Here is a 26,929-nt window from a genome sequence, read left to right as displayed (position 1 = left end):
TTATATAACATATAGTGACTGACCGTTGTCTGCGGGACATTTAGCTCTTTAGAGTTAAAAGGAAACAAAAAGATGTTTCTGGCAAGCTGCCTTTGTGCAGAGTATGGAAAATTTACTCCTCTGGGTCATGCTTTGGTCTCACCACACTCCTCAAGGTGGACAAAACCCCATGCCTGGAAGGGCTTACTGGTGGTGTGGGGACCTCGGGCAGGGCTGCAGACCCCACTTGTCCCCTGGGCTGGGTGCCCTTGTGGGGGCTGTGACTCCCTGAGTTGCTTTGGGATTGGACCGAGCACACCCAGTGCTGGGAAGAGGAGGATGAGCCCTGGGAGTCAGGGTTGGTCTGGCAGGCCTGAGCCGGAGTGGAGAGGTGAGAGGCATGCATCTAAATCCCAGCCCCACCCAGAATCTCTGCAGCCTAGAGCTGCATGACTGACGTACCGCTCTGTCCATCCCAGACTGTGACGTCATGGCGAGGCAGGTTTTGGGGGCTGAGGACTGCAGATTTTGCCTCGGCTGTCAGAAGACATCCCACGCGGTGATCACAGTTGTCTGCAAGCTTCTCCTGCTTTTGCCATCAGAGCAGCTCCGGAAGCTGGCCCAGTCCCACCCTCATCGGTTTGCCTGGTTCCTCACTGCCATTGTGGAGGACATCGGAATCCAAGCCCCTGGTGCCCTCACTCATTTGTTCAACAAATATTTACTGGGTGCTTCGAATGTACCAGGCCCTGTGTTAGGTGCTGGGGAGATAGTGCTAGGTGAGAAAGATATTAACTCCTGGACTTTAACGTCTGGCAAGGGATACCAGACCCTAGATAAATAATTATATAAGTAATAGATCGTTTTAATTGGGTAATCGGATCAAGTGCAATGTCATCACCCTCCAAGGGCTCAGCCAGGCACAGAGCTTCTGACAAGCTTTCCAAAGGAATTCTGACTTAATTTAGAGAATTGCAAATGTACATGGAGAGGCAGAAGGACTTGAAAGACCATCTGGTTCCCCTAGTCCTAGTGCACAGATGAGTTCATTGATATATAGAGTCATGAGGAAACTTTCCCAAGGTCACATGGCTTACTGAGCCCTTGAATTAGTTTGAGAACCAAACCACGTGTGAGAGAATACAAATGCATAGACCAACATAACCCTTTATAGTTAATATTAGAAGATAGCAAGAAGCAGAGGGTTGGAAAGTCCTGAGTCACTTGTTTGTGTTTCTGAATCCGGAGTGCATTTCTGCAAAACCAGAAGACTCTTGAGCTCGGCTGGAGTCCTGGGAATTCCCTTCAAACAAAATGACGAAACTGCTCTGTAATGGCCTGACTCACAGGTTGCTGAGAAGCTGTCTAATGTCTCCACCCGGGCCTTTGTTCCACTCTCCCATTAAGCCTGCATCTTCCTGGTAAAGTGGATTTCTTGGTGTCAGAATGATAAAAGAGTTCTTTCTTGCCCCACCTTTTTCTTGGAGACGCATAACTCACATTCAGGCAAAGTGTATGGGAGTGTTTTGTTTCAATCAAGCTAGACTTCTAACTTAGAGAAAATTCCCAGTGAGTATCCAGGGTATCTCCAAAACAAATACCTAGTGTCCTTTTTGAGGACTCTGAGCCTGACTGAGAGGTCTGGTATTAGCAGGCTGGCGGGAAATACCCCTGAGGACTGTCCTGCTAGAGCTGACAGGAAATTTCCTAACACTCTCCCTTCGATGGTTTCCAGAGACCACTTATTAGGGCTGAGTACTTCTGTGAACCCATTATTTTCACAAGATGATTTAAATTGAGCATTGGTAGGACTGTTTGAAGATACTTTTAATGTACTGGTTAAAATTGGATGATGTTACAATCCCAGTGAAGCTCATGCTGGCAGAGTGATTTAAATATTTAAAGTATTTAAATTGTTTAGGCTGTAAAAATTGTGCACTGAAATGGTGTGAATCTGGTCAATTTCCCCTTGCAGTCACCCTCTGTTTCGGTCTCATAGATCACCCTGATGTCACAGTTTCACTCCATCAAAAGAGATCCCAACCCTGGGGCTGTTGGAACAAGAGGATCAAAGGGACACATTTCAGATCTCTGTCCCTATGTTCTCTGAAGCCCAGGAGAATGCGCAGGTATTTTGCTGCCACTAAGAGAACTCACCCAAGAAGCCAACCTCTTTTATTACTTCCCCCGAGTCACCCATGGAATAGTTGATTATCTGGGGGGAACGGCAATAACATTTTGCATAAGAGCAGCTTCCCCACTGGGCACCAATGTTGCCTAATAGCACCTAGCTAGAGTGAAACAAATTTTGCAGCTAAGGTAGGGGGACACAGAGTCCAACTAGAAATGTAAAAGGTTTTGAAATGGGCAAAATTACTGGGTGTCCTGTCTAGGGGTCATCTCCATCTGTCATTGTCCTTGAGCTATTTCACAGTTTCATAAGTTGTAGAAACTGAGTGACAATGCAAGTGATTCTTATCCATAGAAATGCAAACAAGTTGTGTCTACTTGAATGCCCTTGATTAGTGCCCTGGTGGATAGTCAGTTTTTCACGTATTGATTTCAGTATTCATGATTGCTTATATATATATGTCTGGTCTGGATTCGCCAGTGAAACCAGTTGTAACATCTTTTTTACTTTCTTGTTAATTAATAAGGTCAATGAAATCTTTGACCCATGCTCTTTCTTTATTTGTATGTGTCATGATTTAAATTATCTAGAAATATTAGACTTTAAGATAAAGTTAAGCTCAGTCTCATACAATATTTCTGAAGTATTTCTTCATATGGACTGTGATGGTTATAAAGTAAAAAATTATAAGAAGTTCACCTCTATAAACTGCCAAAGACAATAGCAGAAAAGAACTTTAAAGGGGGCGCCTGGGTGGCTCAGTCGTTGGGCGTCTGCCTTCGGCTCAGGGCATGATCCCAGGGTCCTGGGATCGAGCCCCATATCGGGCTCCTCTGCTGGGAGCCTGCTTCTTCCTCTCCCACTCCCCCTGCTTGTGTTCCCTCTCTCACTGGCTGTCTCTCTCTCAGTCAAATAAATAAATAAAATCTTAAAAAAAAAAAAAGAAAAGAACTTTAAAGTGACTGAAATACTTACTAAAAAAAAGCTCTGTCAGTTTTGGGTCCCAACAGACAGAAAAGGCAAGCTGAAGTGGCCATTTCAGTGGGTCTAGCGGATGGGATCCACACTCTGGCTGGGGCTTCTGGTCATCCTTTCCCAAGTCATGACCATAGCCATTGGAGAGTTTGCAAGTTCAAAAAATGTACCCCAACATGAAGCAATTTTATGGACCACTTCCTATCACAGAATTACCATTTACCATTAACTGTTGCCTGCCCAAGCTACCGTAGAGAGCAAAATTTGCCACTCCCAAATGTGTCTCCTTGGCATTTGGATTATTTTAGGCTGAATATTTTTAAGAAATAGAAGGCTTAGAAAGAGCCTTTGACCTTCCCCTAACTGCCTAAAAGAATTTACATAGAAGAGCTCCTATAATATGGGAGCTAACACCATAGATAACTACTGTATAAATATGAACGAGGGGTAGTAGACAGGGAGGGACCTGCAAAGTCTGTTTGTTAAAATTACTCTCTGTGTCCCATTGTTTTGGGATGACCCAGCAAATATTTGTTTACCGAACATTTATTCTTTATCAACTTCTTGTGAATTGTTCTCCTTCCCTTTGAAGTTCCAGACCCCTCCCCTCTTTTCTTGTCTTTTTTTTTAAGATTTATTTATTTATTTCAGAGAAGGAGAGAAAGGGAGAGAGAGTGAGAGCACACAAGCAAGCAGGAAGGGAAGGGAGAGGGAGAGAGAATCTCAAGCAGACTCTGTGCATGGAGCCTGACCTAGGGTTCGATCTCACCATGCTGAGATCACAACCGGAGCTGAAACCAAGAATTAGATGCTTAACCGACTGTGCCACACAGGCGCTCCCCCCTTTTCTTTAGCTCTGGATAGCATATAAGCCTCAACTGCCTGACTGCCTGTGGGCTTCATGTTCTTATGGAGCTCCCTGCCAGACACACAATTAAATTTTTCTCTTCTTAATCTACTTTTGGTCATCTTAATTATTCAACCAGTCAAAAGAACTAAGAAGGACAGGGGAAATTTTCCCTTCCCCAGCACTACATAAGACCTGTCACTCTACCCAGAGGAAGAACCTTCTTTGATAAAAATAAGTAACCCAAGACGTCTGTTAGAGACAACACAATCACCTGATCAGACATAGGTTCCTCTTTTTTCTCTGTCATCTCATGTTCACTTTTGTTTACTGAAATGAGAAAAATAAGGAAAGGAAGAAGTGCAACAAACACACAACCTAAGCTATAAGCTACTGCATTCAGTCTTGGTTTGTTACCACCTGACTTCAGGAAAAATCTATATACTATGGAAAAAATTTAAGGATTCTCCCCTTCAGGTTTGATGCTCAAATTCAAGGAAGACATTATTCATTCCACAAAAGAGGAAGGATTACCAACCAGTAGGATTCTATTTTTATTTGAATATATAAATATATATTATATACTTATTATGTGTATTTATGGAATATATATTTAAATGTCTGCAAGAATATATGAAAAAATCAAATATCTCTGGTGAATTACAAGTAATTTTTATTTATTATTATTAATTTATTATTATTTATAAATTAACTCCTTTGCTGACTCATTTTTTAAAATTTCCTACGATAAAATGGAATTACATTTATAACATGAGAAAAAAATAAAAATAGATATACCGAATTCAGTATACAGGTCTTTTGATTTAGCAAGAAAAAGACTTATGTGGGTTACTTTCAGGGAAGGACTTTTTTTTTTCCGAAAAGAGGACACCCCATCAAGTTGTCTCATTGGCTGGACTGTCATCACTCTAGACCCAGAGTTTTGAAGACCAGGATATAGAGCATGTCTCCCTGAGACTTACTTCAGTTAAACAGGAAAATCCTCAGGGAGCTGCAGCCCTGGGAATTGATTGATGTTATGACTCAGAATTTATAATAGATCTATAATTTTTGAACAATAGGGAAATTCTTTTCAGGTTGTATTCAGCCTTCAAAGTTGCTCTTTGCTGGCCAGTGAAGGAGGAGGTTTCAAAACCTTTCACATATTGCAAAGTTCAGAGAGAGTTGAAGCTCAGAGACAGAGAGATTGAGAATTTTTTGCAATTAATATACAAATTTCTGGGATTAAGGAAATGACCAATTTGCAACAGATTGAGTGAAAATACAAGAGGACTGGCAAAAGATAGAAAATCTGCATGGCAATCCCCAAGAAAGAACAGGGACAGAGATGTTTTACTGTTTCTTAGGAGGAAGGGATTGGATTTTAACATCATACTCACACCATATATTTTATGTTGAATGGTCCATAACTAGGTCCCCAGTAAGAGCTTATGTTCTAGACATATGGGAGACCAAGGAACCTCATGGCATGGAAAATTGATTAGACATTTTGAGGAGGACCACTAGACTCTGGATCTAAAAATCCCTAAGCCAGAGGAAAACAAAGGTTACCTCTTAACACCCTCCTCCCATCTGGCCCAGGCAGTGTACAGGATGGGGCAAAATTCTCTACAAGCAAAACAGAAGAGTTGGGGGCAGAGCTCACTCAGGCATGAAAGTTCAATGGCTGATGCCAGATTGGCTGCCAGACCAGCCCCGGCTGGACCAGTTCCCTAAGGGAGGGAAGGCTGTGAGACAAAGGGCCTTCCTAATAATAAGGAAACACACAAACAAAAAATCTAGCAGCCCAAGATAGCACAGTTGTGAAAACTTAAAGAATACTTTGGAGGAGGGATGCTTGGCTGGCTCAGTCAGAAGAACATGTGACTCTTGGTCCCAGAGTGGTGAGTTTGAGCCCCACATTGAGGGTAGAGATTACTTAAGTAAATAAACAAATATTTCTCTTCCTTCTTTTTTCTTTTTTAAAAGAATACTTTGGAGGGAATATCTTCCCTTTCACTTCAGAAAGAGAAGTTTGCTATGGCAAAGAGAAAAGACAACGATGACACATTGCAGATCAGGAGAGAATTTGTAACAAAATGGGCAGTAGAGGAAAACGGAGCCCCGTGGGCTCTCCAAGGGACTTCCATGGCAGGGAAGTGAGGGACGTTTTCCTCTGACCTATAGTATGATGGGCAGTCACAGGGAACATATTATGTCTTTCACTGTCCCTTGTGTGGCATGGGTAGGTCTGCCCTGGGATCAGAGAGACAATTAGCAAGGGGTGAAGATCCTAGAGCTCTATGTGGGGACAATCCAGGGAGTTACTCTTTTATTTCTCTTAGACTAAATAGTGGTGTGTTCTGGGCAAATATCTTTTCAGCTAGTGGCTGTGATTTCTCTCAAATGATATATTCTGTGGACCCTCCAAAATCATATCATAAAATAATTTCTTCATGCAGCATTGGACATCTTAGCTAGATATATCCAATGGAACATTTCTGTGAGCTTTCTAGTGCCACATTCAAATGGGAGTGTCGGGAAGATAAAGTAGAACCACTGTTAGAAAAGCAATTGAACAATAATACAACTCATGAATTTTAAAGTAGTTTTACTCTTTACCCAGTAAATCCATTTTTTGAAATATCCTAAAGAAATAATACTAAATGCAATGATAAATGTACAAAGATATTCATTACTATGTTACATATAGAAGGCAAAAACTTCTATCAGTCTAAATGTCTAAAAATTCAAGATCGGTGAAGTAAACTATGAAAATCCACATTATGGATGCAACAGAACTAAAATAATGGTGATAAGGAGGTTTTTCCATCATTAGTATATGTCTATGATACAATTTTAAGAGGGAAAAAGCAAGCTAGTGAGTTTTAACACACAATGTAAATTCTCAGCTATATAAATCATATGCATTATTTATAGGAATAAGAAATGGATGATTAAAAATTATCTCTGAGTGGTAGGATTACATTTGATTTTTATTACTTTCCCTTTCTTTTTTTATACTTTACTTTCCAAGTTTGTACATAAGCAAATACTTAATTTATAATCATGTGTGTGCATGTGCAGATATACTCCTATGTACACATGCACACACACATATATTTGTTGTCTTGACAGGAAAGCAGCCCAGTGTTGCAAAATGACTGTCACAAGTTTTCCAGGCTTCACATTCTTATTGTTTTCCCTTTTCTAGCTTGAATAATAGTTGTAGATCTATTTTTTCTATTCCTTTTATTCCCCCTCCCCATGAAGAACCACACATACACCGCATACACAATGTACACAAACACAAACACACTGTTGGAGCGGAAACATTTTTATCAACCCTTCAAGGTTCTGTTGGCTGGTTTAAGAATTAAGTTGACATGAGACAGATTAACAGGAGAAAATCGAATTTAATTACATATGTACAGGGTCCATAAGAATTTGAGGCCCACGGGCAGTCAGGCAATTGAGACTTATATGCCATCTAGAGCTAAGGAGAAGGGGGCAGGGAGTTGGGACATCAAAGGGAAAGAAGGCAACTCACAGGAAGATGAAAAAGAGTAAGTGTTTGGTTAAAAGAAGACGAAGAAGTTTGCTGGGCTGTACAGAATCAATGGGACATGGGGAGGAATTTTAACAGGCTTGTCAGGTTCCTGCCTGTCCCCCACTGCCAGTTCATATTACACTATAGTCATCTGTGGTGCTAGCTCTCTTCCTGGAGGAGATCCTCAATGTAAATTCTTTTAGGCATTTAGGGGCGGGTCATGGGGTCTTCCTGGGCCTCCTGTTCCTTAAAAATATTCATCCTGACATAATTCACATGTCAAAGAGACACGTTTTGGGGTGGCAGTTTTGCTTCCCTACAACACCCACAAACATGACCAAAATCTTTGTGTTCAGGGACCTGAGATTAAATAGCATCAAGTATATAAAATGCCTTCTCTAAATGCTTTCTCACTCTCTCTCTTTCCCTTACTTTCTTCCTTCCTCCCCTTTTAAAAAAAACTTTCCTCCTGAGTATCATTTCTCCACTCAGCGATGCCCAGAGAGAAGGAGTAAGACAGGCATGGGGGAGGGGACAGCGAGGCAAGCAGATTTCCTTGGCAGGATTAGAGTGGTTTGTGTCAGCGAGCAATGAGCCAAAAAACTGCTGAGATGGGGTCCAGGGTGTGTTGGAGAAGAGCCTGGGAGGCAGATAGCTTGGATTCGATGAGACAGGCCATTTGGATCTCCAGTAGTTTCCCCAGCAGGAAACACCAACATTCCAGAGAAGACTGACTATAAGGAAGGCCCAGGGCCAAGGTGCAGGGCCAGCCTGGGAGCCTGTCCTCACCTTCAGAATGCCAGGAAACACGGGATTGGCACAGAGTTCTTCTTTTTCTGTGGGGTCGAATGGGCTATTTTCTCTCCCCTTTCCCAATACACTGGCTTCCTGTAAAACTGTTCAGATACAAATGCCTCCGGCTTCGGCAGTTCTGTAAGTGAGGCAGGCCAAGTGTGATGAAACACAGAGCGACAGGAACTGTGGCCCATGGGGAAATATTTGCTCCCTGAAGTGGTCAAGCACACTTTCATGCCAGCACTTTTGCTCAGCAGGTATGAGGCTGAGGGTTGCAGGTCCTTTCATATTTCCATGGAAGCTGAAAATCCAGAGAAGCCTGGAATTCTCAGTGTGTGTGTGTGTGTGTGTGTGTGAGAGAGAGAGAGAGAGAGAGAGATCTTAATTTTTTTAAAGTTGGCTCAATTAAAAAAAAAAGCCTCAAAACATGACACAGTGTAGACCAAATATAACATGTTTGCTGACTGGATTTAATCTATGGGCCATTGGTTTGGGAATCTCTGAAATAAAACCATGCAAGTCTGCCTCCTTCCTTCCCTTATGACCGGTAAGAAATATTGCGTCTCTTGTAAAAAGACAAATATTTAGTTCCTATTGTGTGCACAGCATACCATGAGATACCATGAGAAATATTAAGCTGTTCTCTGCCTTCTAGGAGCCTAAAATATTGAGGCAACAAGATATTCAACAAGATATTCACTCAGGAAAGTCAGGTAATAGTGCCATGCGGAGTTCTGATATTGGTAAGATAAGATATACCAAAGTCACCTGCAAAAGAAAGAATGGCTCTTAGATCTGTATCAAAACTTGCCTCTAGTAAAACCAGTGGTGTGAAGGTATCTAGCGTATTGTTCACTTTCATATTCCCAGCACTTGTCACTTAGTAAACGACATTCAACAAATATTTCTTGAATAAAAGGATAAAATTAATGAATCATAGAAGGGAAAAAAATCAATCTTGTGAACTAAAAGAAATGGGGGAAAAGAGAAGCAAGTATTTTTACCATTGATGACAATATCCAGTGGAGAGACACTGACTTTGGGGACCAGAACATTTGGTCACTAAGGTCCCCGTTCCTGTTGGGGAGAAGGGGTGTATATAGTTCTCACTATAAGCCATGTTAAACAATTCACATGGCTATCTTTCTTCTTTGCTGAAGTGTCTAGTCAACCCCCTAATGACCAATTAGGCTTCCCTGACATCTCGATGCAGGGAGCAAGGAGATCCTGGATCGAGGATCCACAGGGTTTGCTCTTGTGAACGGCTCTGTTTCTCTGTAATAGGCATTCTGATTTACAGATGACCGAGGAGTTTGGTTAGCAGGACTGTCTTCCTGGGCCAGATGCCACTCTTTGGGATCCTGTCTTAACAATTAGAACTGACCTTCCTTGCTGGTGCCTCTAATTCATCATTTCCTTTACTCCTAGAACTGGTGTCAAGGAATAAGGGCCTCAATGAACAAAGCAGACTAAACACACAGTTGTAGATCAAAGAAGGGAGTGAGCATTTTGTTTTGAGTCATGAAGGGAAGGCTCAGAATGGAAGGGGCTTCCATTCAGTAATGGGTCTTAAAAATGAATCCGCTTTGAAGAGGTGAAGGGGATGGGGAAAAGATAGCATGGCAGGTGGTGATAAAACCTACGTGCTCAATCAGAACGTTTGTTTTAGAGGAGTATGAGAAGGAAAGTTGGTTGGGTCCACCCAAAAGCCAGGCCAAAGGGCTTCAACTTTATCCAACAGATTTACGGGGGAGAAACTAAAGTTCTCAGGAAATGAACTATGGATGAAATTGGTGTTTCGTTGAGATCTTCCCCAACCCTTCCCAAGAATGTGTGCTGATTGCAAATGCCTGATGCTTGGTCTCCAGGAGGCAGGTGGACAATGCAAGTACACAACGGGCCTTGATGTCCTGAAATGAGCTCGGACATGATGAAGGCAACGTGAGGAACACTGCAGTGAACTCAGACCCCATTGTTATTTTTTTTAAAGATTTTATTTTTAAGCAATCTCTATACCCCACATGGGGCTCAAACTCACAACCCTGAGATTGAGAGCAGCACATTCTACCAACTAAGCCAGCCAGGCACCCCAGACCCCAATGTTATTAACAGCTCATCTCTGCTGGTCCTGATGGAGCAAAAGTTCAAGGTTCTGTGGTCATCATGAGCAACATTTCCACTACAGCCTCTGACAAGCCCTTGGAAGCACCCCTAGCCTTTGGCCATGCCAGGACATCAGAGCAGCTGCCGTATGACTCCTGAAAAAGTGAAAGTAAAAGAAAAACTTTAGAGGGCCTTGTGACCACAGTTTCATGAAAGACTCTGGGTAAGCAGCAGGGGCAAGTGCTCCTGGGGCCCCTGACATTAGCTGGGGGCTTATACGGGTCACAAGTATCTGGAGCTGTAGTTTTCCATCTGTTTTGGGCCAAGAACCTATTCTTTAATGAAAACTCATCTAGAATTCCAATACATGAAATGACGAAAGTGTCAAGGCTCTGCCTAAAGAATATTCTGACAAGCCTTTGGCCACTGTGCTTTCCACAGCTAACCTACTTCCCCCTCTAGGGAAATGGAGGACCTCTGCTCAAGCCCAGTGCTCCCTAGAACACGGTGTGAAAGCAACCGGGCTAGACTGTAGGCCTGCAAATGGAAACTTGGTGCAGCTGTGGCCCAAGGAAATACTAAATTTATTTTGCACTTGTTATGTGCCCAAGATGGGTCTAAGCACTTTACATAAGTTAATTCATTGAATCCCCGCCCCCAGCAACCCCACGAGGTTAGGAGCTATTATTCCCTCCATTTTACAGATGAGGAAACTGAAGTCCAAGAAAAGTTAGCATCTCGTTCAAGCTGGGAAGTGATACACCCAGGCTTGGGGGGCAGGAAGTCTGATTTCAGAACCAACCCTCTGAGTATTTCAGTCTTACTCGTTCCGTCTCAGTACTTCGGGAAAGTTATTAATCTTGTAGGACTTGTGCACAAGTGTCTAGTTGTAGTTTTCTTTCCCTTCCCTAAGAAGACAGGAATGGGTAGAGGAGCCAATCAAGGCTTGAGGGGGCCTGGACTGGAGGCCAGCTCTATCCCGCCTCTTTGCAACACTGGAAAACAAACAACTCCGCTAACAGCGTCAGGGAAATATGACATCCCTGCTCTATGTTGCACAGGAGGAGGGATGTAGCATTGAAGCCATGGCTATAAATATCCGAGCTAATGAGGGAGGACTCCTGGAGACCTAAATGAATCCATTTTACGGGTTTGTCATACATCAGGTTAATATGATTCTGACAAATAATTATATTCGAAACTGGACAGGGACGGAGAACATTGTTGCTCCTTTTGATTGTTACAGCAGAGCCTTCCGGCCGAGAAAAGGGTGATGACGCCCAGACTGAAGTGCAGAGCGAAACTTGAACGCTTTGTGGCATTTAGACAAAGCAGCTCACGGCTCTGCACCCACCCTGGCTCAGGCAAAGGGACTGTCATTGTCTGATTGCTTAATGAGCAGAGCAGCTCATCGATGACTGTACAGTTAGACCTGGTACGGGTACAGGACAGGGGGTGGGGGCAGAATGGAATACTGATGTGGCTGTTCTTGTTCTTTTCTGCATCGACTGTAAGGGTTTTCATGGGGAAGGACATATACATGGGGTGAGCCCTGAAAACAGGGTTTCGGTTTGCGTATCAAACCGTGATGGCAGCTTCTTATTTGACTAGAAGGACGGCTATTCTCTTTTGGGTTAATTACAGTGGCCTTTGAGGGGAAAGGGCTTCTTACTGAAAAAGGAGAAAAAGAGACACCGGGGGGCTGTGGCATTTGTCATCTAGTTGTGTCACCCGGAAGTCCTGGCACTGTGTTCTTGGCTGGAAGGCTGGGACTCCTAGGAAGACTGACCCCAAGGGAGACATTCACATTCATGGGCCTTTCCTCAGCCACAAGGGGCTTCTTTCCACCACTATGGGCTGTTCACTGCCTGGGGGCATCATCCCGGCATGGGGTGGGGGGCAGAGAGGCTGACGTTCAGCCCTGGCTCTGTCCACCCAGCCTTGCCACCTGGAGGAAGGGGGCATTTTCTAATTTGAACAAAGGTGCTGTGTGGGTTCGCAGTGACCGTCCACTCATCCAGCATGGTTGAGGACCCACTGCCGGGGTGGTCAGGGCCACTAAGGGGACAGCTTTACTTTGCCTTTCTGTTGCTCCGAAACAACTACCACTTGCCCTCTAGATTCTCGTTCCTTGTCATGCTCTGCCTCCTCTCCTGTGACATCAAGAAAGAGGAAAAAACAAACTCATGGTTACAGACAACAGATTGGTGTTTGCCAAAGGTGGGGGGGTAGAGTGGCGGGGGAAATGGGTGAGTGGTCAAAGGGTAGAAACTTCCAATTATAAGATAAACAAGTCCTGGGGATAGAATGTACAGCATGGTGACTGTAGTTAACAATACTCTATTGTTTGTTTGTTTGTTTCTTTCTTTCTTTCTTTGTAAAAAGAGTTTATTTATTTAAAGGGAAAGAGAGAAACAGACTGTGCGTGAGCGGGGGGAGGGGCAGAAGGAGAGGGAGAGACAGCATTTCAAGCAGATTCCTCGCTCAGTGTGGAGCCCGACGCATGGCTCCATCCCATGACCCTGAGATCATGACCTGACCCAAAGTCAGGAGTTGGACGCTTAACCAACGAAGCCACCCAGCCACAGAATATTGTATATTTAAAAGTTACTGTAGGAGTAGATCTTAAAAGTTCTCATCACAAGAAAGAAAAAGTTAGTGACTGTGTATGGTGATGGCCATTAACCAAACTTCCTGTGGTGATCATTTTGCAATGTACACATACATCGAATAACCCACCACGCCGCGCACTTACAATTAATACCATGTTATATATAAATTATATGTCGATAAAAGTTTTACAAATTTTAAAAAGAGAGGGAGAAACAAGACACACAGTCACGACTCTCCTAAGAACAGAATTTCATTTGGCCCTGAGCTGATTCTGTTGGCACTGTTTGCTTTCACCAGTAAGAACGTTTCCTCACTAACACCCCTTCCCTCTGCTTCTCTCTCCTCCTCAGTAGCTCGTCAGCCAGGAACTGGCAGTGAGACATTGCTTCAAAGGTCCACACCAGGGTCTTCGTCCCACAAAGAGGTCAACCTGGACTTTGTACAGACTGAAACTTAGAGAAGATGCTTTAGCAAGAAAACAGCTCGGAAGCTGTCTCTCAACCGCCCGTCAACACAGACAGTGAGTCTTCAGCCTGGTGCTGGTCTTCACAGCATCCTCTGACGCCGTTCTGGGTTAAAAGGTTTTGCTGACTTCTGATTTAAGATAACTGTGGTGACTTCCACAAGAATGCATGCCAGAGTATTGTCATGAGGAAAAAGTCTCTGTTTTTGAGGACAGCTGCTCCTTCCTCTCTTCCAAAAGAGTTGCAACAGCGTGGGATTCTCTCCAGGCCAATGAGCATTGGCCCAGGGACCCTCTGTCAGGTCCCCCAGCCCCCATGTGCTCCATCCTTCCTTCTGCCACTGCCCAGCTGGGCAGGAGGCCTTTGGCTTGGGTGGAACATCCCAGAAAACAGAGAAAGGCCCTCTGAAGGTCAGCCCTCAAACCTGGTATTTGGAAAATATGTCTTCTTCCTTTTTGTCTTTCCCAGGATCAAGAAAGGATAAGGCCATATATTTTTCTAAACAGCAGACACACAGCGTAAGAGAAAATCATTTTTTTCCAGCTAAGCCTCCCGCTGGGCTCCCCAGCCAACTTTCTGCAGCTCATAAAATAAACACAATTCCCATTTATCCCCCCAGCTCCAAATCCATCATTACTTGGCTCTGGACAAATGGGCAGGTGGTGCTGCACGACAGGAATTGGGTGAGCTCTTTTCTCCTTCCTGGACGGAAGGAGGAGGATTAACACAAAATCTTTTCTATTAGTGAATGGCAGGGCGGATAACTGGGAGGTTCCTGTGAATTTCATCCTGGAGAAAAGTATGGAGGTGATAATTAGAATAGTCTTGCTGTCTCTGAAAAGGCAAGGCTGCAATCTGCCACCNAGTGGCACGGGGGGTAACAATGTGGGTGGGTAGAAGGCAGGCCTCTCATCAGAGATATGAAGCTATATTAGAAAGTATTACCCAGGTGCCTGGGTGGCTCAGTTAGTTAAGCATCTTCCTTCAGCTCAGATCATGTTCCCAGGGTCCTGGGATTGAGTCCTGCATCAGGCTCCTTGCTCAGCAGGGAGTCTGCTTCTCCCTCCGCTGCTCCCCCTGCTTGTGCTGTTGTGCTCGCACTCTCTCTCTCTTTCTGTCAAATAAAGAAATAAAATCTTAAAAAAAAAAAGGATTACCTGCTTTGTTTCTTTTTAAATATTGAAAATCTCAGGGAACTTCAATGAAGAAGCCTCAGGACAGGGAAAACGTAAACGAATGTACATTTCCTATAAAGTTAATAGAAATTTAGTGCCCTCACTTGCTTGGGCGTCAGTGAGCACCGAGAGTTTCTGGGAGTTGTCGAATGTTCTAGGTGCGGAGGTGAGGCCAGGTTATAATTAGAAAGTATTTCTGGATAAGCACATGCTTCAAAGCGGCTGAGGCTGCCAGGTCTCTGTGGAGTTGGGAGGTGCCAATTAGGTGGCAGTGCCCGAGGAATGGTCACTTCTTGAACATCTGCTCCCCCGAGGCCTGGCCTGAGGCTGGAAGAGGAACAAGGGGCTGCTGAGGGCCGCTCTGCAATCAATGTCAAGTGTGAAGCTTCCTGGGGAGGCGTGAGTGTTGCGGGGTTAGTGTCCATTAGGAAACCAAGTCTCCTCCTCCGTAAGCTTCAGAGCCTTCTGTCTGATGTTAATGGTCGTTCCAGGGCCTTATCTAGCTGTGCACACATAGTGTATCTGATCCAGCGGGTACCTACCAGATGACCTTAAATACTGAGAAGACAGTCCATGCCTGTAGGAGCACCACGAACTGGTGGTGGGAAGCCTTGGGAAGCCAAAATCCAAGCCGACCTTTCCCAAAAGTCCCTAGGCCCACTGTTTGCTGGAGGAAAGATGCAAGGGCCCAGGCCAGGATGATCCTTCTCTATAAGGAATGGATTTCCTTCGTGAAATCTACATATGAAACTGTTAAGTCAGAATTTGTGAAGGGTCTGAAATATTTTTCTTACTTGCAAGCTAACAAGTTAGACTGCCCCCCGTCGTACTGATATGTACCACAATATAAACTTTTATTCATATATGTATCTATAGGCACATATCTACACAAATATATGTAAATTTAACAGACACACACAGACAGAGGGAGGTAATGAGATCTCTGGGTCAAAGACAAAGTCCATTTATTACTCTCAGCGAATGCAGCATGTTGGAAAAATACCCCCCAAGGGCTCTCCAGTGAGGGCCAACTGGCACCCATGCCTGCAGTGGGGTGCGTTATCGGAGAAGACCCCCACACCTGGAAAGCTATGCTCCTGTATAGGGCTGCCAGTGATCTGCATATGCTCCTCTCCGGAGGGAGAAAAACCTTAACTATAATCTGGAATTTAAGTAATCTTTGGGTCGTGAAGGGGAGCTATTTATCTTTCCTACCTCGAAGCATCTCTAGGTAGGGAGATGTCACTAAGATTTGTATCCTGGAATGTCTCCTAATACAAACATTCTTTTTTTTTAAAAAAAAAAAAAAAGATTTTATTTGACAGAGAGACAGCCAGCGAGAGAGGGAACACAAGCAGGGGGAATGGGAGAGGAAGAAGGCGGCTGCCAATGGAGGAGCCCGATGTGGGGCTCAATCCCAGGACTCTGGGATCACACCCTGGGCCGAAGGAAGACGCTTAATGACTGAGCCACCCAGGCGCCCCCTTAATATAAACATTCTTAATTTGGCCGCAAATGTCTTTGCTCAGAGGACCCAGATAGTTCAGAAATGTGAGCTATTTGTGGAGAATTCTCTCTCAACAAAAACAAGTAGGTAAAACAAAACTGCCCTCCCTCAATAAAAATCTTTAGTTATACATAGACTTTCAGGAACATTTTATATAATTATACCACCTCTTATAGTGGTATTTGGGGGAATAGAAATAAGGGCAGTAAAGGGGAGTGTAGCCACTTTCCACATTTATCCCTCTATTATCAACCACAGGTGGGAAACAACGTTGTATTAAGGGACATTGGAGCCCAGGTGTTCCGGGCTGTGAGCATCAGTACGACGAACGGCGGTCAGGCAAATGACAGTGAAGATGACATAAAGTGAGCGGGCATCAGCCCAGCGGACAGCTCAATGGAAGATAAGACACAAACTCCCTCTCTCTCATAGGATGCTCAAAGAATGGGACTCTTGAAGCACGGGGGTATTACACTTAGAGTACAAGGGTACACATGTTTGCTGCAAGGTGTAGCTGGCTGGCTGAGTTCGCCTTGGCCTCGAGAGAGAGGCTGGCCCATCCCAATCAGAGGAAGCCCAGGCCCTGAAAGTCTTGGCTCTTCACTCCCCTTCTTTGGACCAAAATGCTTTTGACTTGTCTGTACATGGCTCTTTGGCGGATAACTCTCTCCTTGGGCTTCCCGAAAAGGAGGACAGAGGGTTTGAAGGGGTGTAGGAACTGTGCCCCCAGAAGAAAGCCCTCATTGGCCGTGCAGTTGAGCAGCTCATCAGCACCCACAGCCTCACTGTGGGCTGACTCCATCCCACCTGACCCTGGCAAGGGCCCCAGATTCTCAAGCTGTAGTTTGGCTTTCCAGCTGGCAGCCCCTGGCACACCTACTTCTTCCCTGCCTCCCTCCACCCAAGCAAAAGATTGTCTGAATCCCTATTGCAGGTCAGGGCGAAAGGCATGTCATGAGCTACTCTCAGTTTGAATCATATGAAATTCTTTTCCTGAAGGTCAAAAAGCTGTTGAAGATTGGCAATGTCATGATTCACCTGGCTCTTCCCACCTAAGGCAGTGTAGCTACGCCTCACATCCATTCTCCAAGTCATCTAGACTCATTTGATGCCCATATTCCAAACCCCACACAGACCCGGAAGGCTCTCAAGTGCATGTCCAACTCCAGCTCCTCTCCTGGCCTGCTGGACGTCCCCATTGGATGTGACAAATACACCTCCAATCTAACATCTCCAGGGGCGCCGGGGTGGCTCAGTCGGTTAAGCATCCGACTCTTGGTTTCGGCTCAGGTCCTGATCTCAGGGCTGTGAGATGGAGCCCCAAGCTGGGAAATCTGCTTCTCACCTTCTCTCTCTCTCCCTTTGTCCCTCCCCCCCACTCGCACATGTGCTGTCTATCTCCAAAATAAATAAGTAATTAAAAAAAAATATCTAACTTGTCCAAAATGAAATCACCCTCCTCTTCTCAGACCTGCTCATTCTATATTCCTTATGGCAAATGGCTCCACTGCCTGCCCCAAATCACCAAGATCTCCCCAGAGAACATGCTTGCCTGCTCTCTCCTGAATCTCTAACTCCAGCCGGTAGACACATGCATACTCTCTCCTTGATGGTACTTAATCAACTTCCTCACTGCCTTCTTCTAAGCTCTCAGAATTTCTTACTTGCCCTCTGGCAACAACAACCTCTTCATTGTTTTCCCTGCCTCCAATTTTCTCCCACCTCCGATAATAGGGAACCCTTCCATGAGATTAATCTCTTATGGCCCACGACACTCTGCATCTCATGGTTCTCAAAGGAGGATGGGATCTAGCGGTATCGTCCCTTTCCAGTTATTTGGGGTTTCTCACTGACCAGGATATTCCTGACACTTAGTGGGCAGGGGCCAGGGCTGCTAAAACATCCTGAATGGGAGAAACAATTTTACCCAACGAGGTTTTGTCCCATCCAGAGATCAACAGTTCTTGAGTTGAAATACACTGATGGTCTGCTGGACGCTCCCTCGGTCTGATTTCTACCCGCTCAGACTTCTTACCTTGGTGCTGGACCCGTCATGAGCTATGCAGTTCTTGGAGGTGCCTGTTATCTTATGCCTCTGTCTTCACCTCCTCCACCCCCAGCCCTCGCCCCACTCACCAGCTTCTTAATTTGCTAACTCTGTCCTTCCTACTTACCCTTCAAGAACTCCTGAGGTGTTAGAGATCTGGGATTCCCTTCTTGCCCTTCCCTCTCCAGCTTGGGGCTGGAGCCTGGCCTCCAAAGCCCCTTGCACTTCCCTCTCTACCAGTGGGTTCCTAGGCATCTCCCAGTACACAGCAAGGCCTGAAGGGCAAGGAAAGCTGGTTTATTCCTAGCATGGAACGAACAGATAGTAGCTTCTCAAAGAATTTTTGGAACTATGGAATAGCTTCCATTTTTGGTCAAGATCTTTTAAATCTGAATATTAATACATCTGTTTGGTAAAAATTCAAATAGTACAAGAAAGAGAGACCAGGGGGAGTAGTCGATAAGGGTACCTGAGTTTGAATCCAAGCTTTACTGCTTGACATATCAGAAGGTAACAATAGAGCACGACTGCACAATGATGAATTTCAGGTGCTCTGGAAGCCCAAGCACCAGCTCTGTCCCCTGTTAGCTGTGTGACTTTGGGTCCATTGCTTGACATCTCTCTGCTTCAGTTTATACAAAGGTAAACTAAAAAAACTGAAATCTGCTATACAGCTTTTTGGCTGTTTAAATGAGATGATACATGATACATACCAAACACTTAAAACATTGCCTGGCACAGAGCAAATACTCAATGAATGGTAGCAGTATTACTATAAACGATAGCAAGACTATTATAAAAGGGTATAGATTAAAGACACCAGCTTCCCTTACCAGTGACTATCATTATTCATATTGTCCTATGTATTACTCCAGAAATGTTATATACATGTCTAGTGTTTATGAGTTTTCAAAAACAATAGGAGCAAATTATGCATTTCTGAGTTTTCCTCATTTACAAATATGCTAGAGACCTAGGCCTAACAGCATGTGTAGATCTAACTCAATGGCTTCATTACATAACAGTTCCATAATTTATTTACCAGTTTCATAATTTTTTGACCAGCTTCCCAAACTGTTGATAATTATTTCCAGTTGTTTGCTATTGCCATAAAATGTTTTTGTTGAGTAAGCGCATTTATCAGAAATACTTATCTTCCCCTTAATAGAAGGCAGTCTCAACTTACTCTCCAAAACTGCAAGGCTTTTGGTCACCTGGCTTCCTCAGGGTCTCCTACATTGCCTTATGTTGATGGACTAGAGATGCAAACGGCCTGGGGTTATCTTGTCTCTCCCTTGACTCTCTCAAGCCCCAGAGGCTTTATAGTCTTTGGGATCCGTACAGCCTGAGTTTTCATCAGTAAATATGTCAGGTAACTGATCACCACTGTTCAAAATGATTGAGGAAGACAACTCAGGGGGTACAAACAGACTTTGGTTACTACTTCAGGAAACGGACACTGTCCATTTGGAGAACTGCAAAATGGGGAGGGAGGCGGGAAGCTCCCGTAGAATCAAGAAAAGGAACAAGGCAGCAAGTACGGAGCCCAGAGTCGCCTTGGTGTTTGGGGATTGGCTGACTGAATCTCACAGACACGTAAAAGTTGCCTACGATTTGGGTAGCTGACGTGGCACCCCAGGCAGAAGCTGCTCCTTCTTGGGCCAAGACATTTCTTTCAACACTGTTATTGAAAAACAATGTGTAACCATAGACTCAGGGATGCTGCAGCTGGGCAGACGCGGGGGGCACGTGCTCCTCTATCTTTCCAGATGGGGAAAATGATTCACAACTGTCAGAAATCTGGTAAAGATTTTAGAAGTGCACACAATCAGTTATATGAATGATAAATCATGGTTCTATTTGCTCTGTGACAACTAAAAAAAATGGCTATGTTGTCATCAATATGGAAAATAAATATGCATACCTGTAATATTGTAGCAACTGTCCCCACTCCCTCCCTCTGCTACAAAGACGATACTCACCTTGTGCCTGTGGATGGAATTGGAAGGTGGAGGAGGCTGCGAGGAGGAAGGAAGGACCAGATGGAAGAGGTGGGAAAACCTCACTGAGAAATTCCCCCTGTGTCACAGTTTTGCCCGGAGCTGCTTCTGCCGGGAGCTCTACTGCAGAAACTGTTCAGAAAGGAGGCCAAAGAGGAAAAACTCCTTTGTGAAGCATTCCGGGGGCAGACGTTTCTGAAAAGCTAAATGTGTTTCTTCCCCATCGTGCAGGCCCACCATGACCCACGTCCAATCCACACACATGGGGGCAATAAACCCACCTCACAAAAGTTTCCGGAAACCAGGCTTCTTTTCGGAGACAAACCGCTTGAAATATGCAGCTCCCCTCTGGAAGATTCGTTCATCGTGACCCCATGGTTTACTGTCAGTTGGAGAAGCAGAGGCAGGAGCCAAAGCCATGTTCTTGGCATCTATCTTCTGAGGATACTGTGCCACGTGAGGGACCCAAGTGAGCAAGATGGAAACATCCCGCATTTGCCCCAAAGGAGCAGCTCATCATTCGACTGTATTTTGTATAGAATCAGCTATTTTTCAATCAGATTCTTCCTGCTTTCATTTCTCTACCCTCAGTCAGGTTGGCTGAAAAGAAAGACGAGCCTTCATCTGGAAATGCCAGATGTACTTTTTCTTAAAACCTGGGAGGCCTGTCACCGAACACGGCCAAGCTTCCCTCTAGAAGGTTCTGCCCGGCGGCATGCCAGGTGCTGCTCCTGGGCTTCCGGCTCCTTGGGCTGCGAGGGCGTCTCGTGTTGGACTGAGAAGGCCCGAGCCTTGCCCCTTGCCTCTCTCGTCCGCAGCGAGCCAGCGTGGAGTGGTGCGAGGTGCGTGGGGCTTAGAGACCGTTTCTAGCAATTTCCCTTACTAGCTCTGTGACTTCCCCTCTCTCGTTGGCATTCAGTACGTGTTGGCTGTTATCATTAACATTTATTAGTGACCAAATGTCGCCAGCAGGAAGGCACTGCCCCACACTGTGCGCTCATAGACCAGCTTCATCTTCATCACCCGGAAGGTTATTAGAAATGCAGGCTCTCAGGCCTCATCCCCCCCCCCACTGCATCGGAGTCTGGACTCCAGCGAGATCCCCAGGAGGTTCCCCCACTGGGTCAGCTTTTAGAGGCCCTGCCGTCTGGGGCATCAGTGCTTCCTGCCTCCCTGAGAGCGCTAGCCACCCACGGTGCTTTGCTCCAGAGAACAATCTCTCCTACCGTTGTCCTCGTGATCAACATGTTTCCTACAGCCCAGAACTAGACCTGGGTCACATCAATATGGATTTTCTTAATGGGAGCAAGGGGACAGACTATTTGACATTGAATTGTATCACCATCGTGTTTAACTCCCCTTTCATAACTGTTTCGCTTTCCTCTTTCTGAAAAGGGTGGAGCATTATTTTTAAAAAGCCCACCTCTCCAGTCTAGTCATGGATAAGGCTGTGTGGTGGTTTTTTATAAGCTTTTCTGCAGAAACATTTCTTTAAAGGAAAAAAAAAAGTTTCTTACAGATACTCCAACAGGAACCTGCCCCCCCTCCCACCTTGCCCTGACGGAGCTCGTCCACGTGCCAGCCTGCCTCCCACTTCGGGGACCGCTGCGGGGGGTGCCTGTTACGGGCTTGTTTCGGGCTTGTTTCCTCCCACCCCACGTGGAGGACGCCAGGCCTTTCGCGGCGGCGGTTTCCGAACACAACCCGCCCCACACACTTGCAGAGAGCAGCGACTCTCCACCGGGCCGACTGCAGCTGAGGCTGCCAAAGCCCGGGTTCCCGGCTCGGCGGCCTCTGGTCACCATCTGTGGCACCCTGGGGATCCTGCTCAGAAACCACAGTGCCGCGTGCGTTGTGAGCTGCCGCACTAAGTGTTAATGCAAAGAGACCTCACGTTTATTTTGGTAATAATTTTCTATTTTCCAATATTCTATCCCCCAAAATGTCCACTGGGTAAAAGTTCCAGTGGGAGCGGTCTTCAGCCCCCCTGGCCCGCTTGCCCAAGAGTTGTAGAAGTACGTGGGCTGCGCGGGATTGCCCTGAGAGCGTGCGATCAAGGGCGCTGTGGGTTCTGGAGTTAGGAGGATGCTTAGCTGGGATTGGGACACCTGCAACTCATAGAAGCCCAGCACAAGCCAGCTCAGGTGAGCTCAGCAACTGGGGAGAGCACTGGGGGGCTCACAGGTAGAAGGCAGGGCTGCAGAACCAGGGTGTTAATGACTCTAAGGGAAGTCTCACTGCTTCCAGAGTTCCTCCTTGGTTCCGCATGCGCGCGCACGCTGGCGTCCTCTATGCCGCCAGAGGCAAGGGCTGCAAGTAGCTCTTTGCCTCATTTTTTCTGTACTATGTCCCTAAGGAGCCAACAAACTACTAGCCTGTGTTGGTACACCTTCAAATCCACACGTGGCAAGCTAAAAATGGCTTTAAATTTTTAAAGCGTTGTAAAACAGCAAACAAAGGATGCTGTGAGACAGGACCTGATGTGGACTGCAAAGCCGAAAATATTGACTATGCGGCCCTTTACAGAAAAAACTTCCTGACTCCTGGCTGGAAAGAGACCAGCTGTCACCCCCTCCACCGATCCCAGCAGAAATGTCCCCAGGAGACATGCACATCCTTGAGGCAAGCAAGGTGGCAGGGGATGTCAGGGGACTCTGACTGACCAGTCTTGAGTCATGTGACCTCTGGGTACTTGAGGGCAGGACAGGAGTTCCCCAAAGAGAAAGCAGGCTGCAGTTCCCAAGAGAAAAGCAAAAAACTGGCCAAGCAAAACACCAGATACCCCGTAGGAAACAGATGGCACTCTTGAGAGAGGGCTATTTCCAAAGGGGACAGTGGTGAGGGGTGAAGAAGCCTGGGACTCGCAACAGTGGAAACAGAGCCCTGAAGGGCTAGGGAAGGAAACAGTGACTCACTCTAAATCTGTGGGAGTGGCAACTGTGACATTGGGCACAGGGCTGAGGGAGCAGGGAGAACGCAGCAAGGGCCAAACTAGAGCTCCACCTGACCTGACAGGGAGGAAGCTCATGCTGTCCTGCCCTCCAGCCTCCCGCCGGTGCTTCCCATTGGTCAAACCCAGCCAGAAGCGCCATGTTCCAGAGCTCAGCCTCCCGGGCATGGAGCGCGGTGCAGAGGAGTGGGATGGAAGGAGCAAATGGAGAAAATGCAGACACAAATTGCACGCAGAGAGCAAGTTTGTCCTCTAACTCCTCTTGGGGCTGGCCTCATGGGCTCGTTACCTGTGTGGTCACAGAGGCCTGGGAGTGGAAGGACTCGTGCTTGGTCCCATGCTCTTCTGTCGCTGTCTTGAAATTCTTAATAATGTTCAAACAAGGCGCACCTGGGTGGCTCAGTCAGTTGGGTGTCTGCCTTCGGTTCAGGTTATGATCCAGGGTCCTGGGATCAAGCCCGCATCGGGGAATCTGCTTCTCTTTCTCCCCGCTTGTGCTTTCTGTCTCATTCTCTCTGTCTCTCTCAAACAAATAAATAACTTTTTAAAATAATGCTCGAACAAGGGGCCCTGCACTTTCTTTTTGCCCTTGGCTCCACCAAGCTCATAGCCTTGCTTTTATTCTTAGGACTGTGTGATCCCAACAAGTCACTTGATCTCTTCTGACTTTGTTTCCTGATCTATAAAATGATCTTAACAATATTTTCCTCTCCGGGTTGAAGAGCAAATGAGATTTGTATGTAAAGGGCCTTCTTGAGAGAGGGAGCTATCAACAAAGACGATTTCTTTCTTTCCCCCAAAGTGCTCTTTCTCCTGTTTTCCTCAGGGATGGACTTTGGCGGCTTTGGGCAGGCAAGTCAGGAAAGAGCGTGCTCTAAAATGCAAGAAACAAGTCTGGATAACCCAGCTAGAAAGAATGCCGGCCTTATTTCAGGCTGAGAGCTGATCCGAAGGGAAGGAGTGACAGAGGAAGGGAGGGCTCATTGGTTGTTTTGGCTACTAGTCATTCAGAGATAGTTAGAAAAAGAAAAAAAAAAAAAACAGCTTAAACATCCCCTAGTTCCCTTGCTTGATTTATGAGGAAACCGAAGGCCATAAATATCAAAAAACTTGCTCCAGCTCACAGACATAGTGCCTAGCAGAGTTGGACCCCAACCCAGGACATCTAGGGCCTGGTTCGGTGAGCTCTAGACTGACTCCTGTTACATTAATTAAACAAGGACACCATAAGACTGTGATGCCATGGTGGCCTACATAAGCAAACCAAAAATCCAAGCCTGGAAATGCCTCAAGGTTACAAAATCAAAACGCTAAGGACAACCAATCACAAACAGGCAACTAGGCTTTAAGCTACAACCAATCAATAATTTCCTTTTTTTTGCTTCCACATGCTTTCTATGTCTTTCCCCTGGCTCCCAATGGCAGATAACTCCTGACCGCTTCCGGTTTGGCATTGCCCATTCAAATAGAAAAGTGTTCAAATAAAATCATAAAACGTTTAATAGGCCTCAGTTTTTCTTTTATTTTTTTATACAAGTTTTTTTTTTTTTTAAGATTTTTACTTATTTATTTGAGAAAGAGAGAGAGAGAGAGAGCGTGAGAGAGAGAGAGACCACGAGCAGGGGGAGGGGTGGAAGGAGAAGCAGGCTCCCCACTGAGCGGGGAATCCGATGCGGACTTGATCCCAGGACCCTGGGATCATGGCCTGAGGCAAAGGCAGATGCTTAACCAACTGAGTCATCCAGGTGCCCTCAGTTTATCTTTTAACACAAATACACTCCCAGCAGACACTGGACATGGTTTAACTTAAATAGAAGGCTTGGGACTTATTACCAATTTGTTGTGGTCCAAAATGTCCTTTTACAATTTGCCTTTTCTTCTTCTCCCCACCCCCGAAATCCCCTCCCTCTTTCTTCCTCTGCACTTCCAATTCAAAGAAACTCCGGTTGTTGTTGTTGTTTTTTCCGTAGGGACATATAATAGCATCATGGATGCCATAGGTCTCCAAGCGAAGGGCCTCAGAACTGATGAAGCCCACGGCAGGACGCCCTGAACACACCACAGTGCTTAATGGAATCTGGGTGAAAATTTCATTTTCTGCACATAATGACCGGGTTCTAATATATTCGATGTTTTGTGAATCTCATTAAGGTGAAATAATTCTGTGCTAACTTGAGTCATAGATTTTCTACCTGCTTCTATTCCTAAAGGCTTTTTGCAATTCTCGTCAGAGTATTCTTTTTTTTTTTTTTTTTTAAGGCAGAATTGTCTTATATCCCACAGAAAGCTTTAATCTGGTGAGGACAGTCTGTTTCTCCTGGCAACATCGAGGACGCTAGATGAACAGGGGTCAGCTGGGAAGTTTGAGGAGTAGCCTTGGTAACCTGTTAAACAAAGCTGGGAATTCTCTGAAGAGTGTTGAGCAAAGATACTACAGTTTGAAGTGAATAGGAAGGGTTTTGTTCGCAGGCTCTGCCTTACTGTTGGATTCAGAGTGTTCAGCCCCAGAAAAGAACATCAATGTCTTACTTGGAAATTAAACGCATACACAAAAGGCTTCTTTACTGCCCGTGTTGGGTTTTGCTTAACTGTAGAAAAGTTCATCACACCTGGAAATATGTATCTTTGACTTTGATCCAAAGCCAGTGCTAGAGAAGAACAAAGATATACCTTCTGTCTTTGGGAGAATGGATCGTCATGGATTTTGCTTCAGAAAGATCGACAGAAGACCCACATGATTCTGCAGAGTGAGATCTCCAAGTTTGGGCTGTAGATTGCAAGTCGGGTCCTGTGTCTCCTTGGTGCTCGCCTTTATCCCTGGTCCATGTTTGTGACCAGGCGAGGCACTTAAGCTCTTTGTACCTTTATTCCTCCATTTGAAAATCAGGGATAATACTTGCCACCTACTTAACCTCAAAGGGATATGCGAGGATTAGCCGGTTAAAGTTTGCCAAATGCTTGGAAATCAATGGAGGGAAAAATCTATATGTATATAAAGTATTATTATCATTCCCCCCTGTGCTATCCTAGGAGACTTAGTGAGCATTACTTTAGGTCTTATTTTTAGTTGCTATTATATAAAATGACCATCTCCTATCATTCAATATTTGCTTGAAATTGGTCCTTTCTCTACCATCAAGGGGAGGTTTCCAAACCAAAGCATCCTAGACGGACTCTCAATAGGTCACATCTGGCAAGGTTTCCTTTGGGTTTATCTTTAGAATCCCGTAGAGAGGAAAAATTTTAAGGCAAAACAGTGTAATTTGGAAAAATTTGCCAATTAGTGATTCAAAGCTAGTGAAGAATAATAATAAAGTCAATCTCGAGCCCTTGTTACAATCCTTAAAGAAATTTACCCTTTAACCAAAACAATGACAATACTTTATATGTCACAAATATTGCCCCTCTGATTCTTACAACCACCTGTAAAATGAGTATAACACAACTTGGTCATGCTATACTCATTTTACGTTCAAAAATTTGAGATGCAGAGAGCTTAAGCAATTCTTCCCAAAGTATTTAGCAGTGAGTGGCAAAGCTAGGACAGACTCCAAATTTCTGTATCTTCTGGTTCCAAGGGCAGTAGATTGTCCCACTACACCTTGCTGCTATCCTTTGATTGTGGCTCAAACGATTCAAAGTCCAAACATTGTTGCTTTGATACTTCAATATGTGTTTTTTTTCCACACCAGCAAACAACTCCATTCTGACACTGTCTCCCCGGAGATAGTATCAGATCTCAGGAGGTAAGTGTTCAGTCCTATGAGTCTGCCCTCACTTCAGACGCCAACGG

At 45.2% G+C, this 26,929-nt stretch overlaps 2 long non-coding RNA genes across 7 annotated transcripts in view; one reads left to right on the top strand and one right to left on the bottom strand.

The window, feature by feature from the left end:
• LOC117801861 overlaps positions 1–1,394 on the bottom strand; it is a 40,976-nt gene extending 39,582 nt beyond the window's left edge. For both annotated transcript variants that reach the window (XR_004624625.1, XR_004624626.1), the window contains exon 1: positions 442–1,394. This is a non-coding gene — a long non-coding RNA (uncharacterized LOC117801861). The remainder of the gene's footprint in view (positions 1–441) is intronic.
• Positions 1–14,313, top strand: part of LOC117801858 — a 29,410-nt gene extending 15,097 nt beyond the window's left edge. For 4 of the 5 annotated variants that reach the window (XR_004624619.1, XR_004624616.1, XR_004624620.1 and 1 more), the window contains one exon: positions 13,344–14,313. This is a non-coding gene — a long non-coding RNA (uncharacterized LOC117801858). The remainder of the gene's footprint in view (positions 1–13,343) is intronic. The other variant, XR_004624617.1, reaches the window with a different exon arrangement.
• Positions 14,314–26,929: the final 12,616 nt, after the last annotated feature.

The sequence above is a fragment of the Ailuropoda melanoleuca genome, chromosome 1 (genome assembly GCF_002007445.2).
Source record: "Ailuropoda melanoleuca isolate Jingjing chromosome 1, ASM200744v2, whole genome shotgun sequence".
In the NCBI taxonomy this organism is placed as follows: Eukaryota; Metazoa; Chordata; class Mammalia; order Carnivora; family Ursidae; genus Ailuropoda; species Ailuropoda melanoleuca.
This window is presented reverse-complemented; position numbering and strand designations above follow the sequence as displayed.